This window comes from Neomonachus schauinslandi, chromosome 11 (assembly GCF_002201575.2).
Source record: "Neomonachus schauinslandi chromosome 11, ASM220157v2, whole genome shotgun sequence".
In the NCBI taxonomy this organism is placed as follows: Eukaryota; Metazoa; Chordata; class Mammalia; order Carnivora; family Phocidae; genus Neomonachus; species Neomonachus schauinslandi.
Genome location: NC_058413.1, coordinates 4,330,617 through 4,331,610, shown reverse-complemented (window position 1 = coordinate 4,331,610; position 994 = coordinate 4,330,617).

Sequence of the window (994 nt, the reverse complement as noted above, 5' to 3'; positions counted from 1 at the left end):
CCATCCACTCATCCATCCATCCACCCATCCATCCATCCATCCACCCATCCATCTATCATCCACACACCACCCATCATCCATCCATCATTCATCATCCATCCACCCATCATCCATCCATCCATCCATCCATTCTCATCTACATTTAACACATATTTACTGAACACCAACAATGGTGCCGGGAAGAAATAGTGGATAAACCAGAACAGGAGGAGGGGAAGGTAGCTGATAAAAGAAACAAATGAACGCAAGAATTCCAACTGAGATCCATGCAGTGCAGAGAATGAACAAGGATGGTGATAGAGAATGATATGGTGAGAGGGTGGGGAGGTGTGATGTAAGCCTAAAATTTTGACACCCTAATACCCAGGTCTGACAGTATGTGACCTTACAAAACAAAAGAGACTTCGCAGATGTGATAAGCTAAGGGTCTTGAGATGGGAGAAAATCCTGGATCATCTGGGTGAGCCTGCATAATCACAAGGTCCTTATAAGAGGGAAGCAAGAGGCTCAGAGTGATGTGTGATTACTGGTGTTGGTGGGGAGAGGCGACTAATGAACAAGGTTGGATGAATATGAAAAGGGACCTTGAGCTAAGGAATGCAGGTGGCTCCTAAAGGTTGTAAAAGACAAGGAAATGGGGTCTCCCCTAGGTGCTCCAGAAGGGTCAGGCCCTGCCTCCTCCTTGGTGTTATGTTTCTGATCCCTGGAAGTACAAGAGAATAAATATTTGTTGTTTTAAGCTTCTGATTTTGTGGTCCTTTGTTGCAGCAGCCATCCAGAAGTAATACAAGTTGTAGGCAGCACTGGAAGCTTTTTCTGCTTGAGTGAGACCTGTAGCATCCAGGATAAGAACAGCAGGTGCAAAGGCCCTGAGGTAGTAAGGATTTGGTGTGTTAGCAGAACAGAAAGGGTGGCTGGGGGGTGGGACTGTGAAGGTGTGTGCAATGAGGCTGGGGAGGTGGGTGCTGCCTCTAGCGCCCTGCCAGCCCAGGTG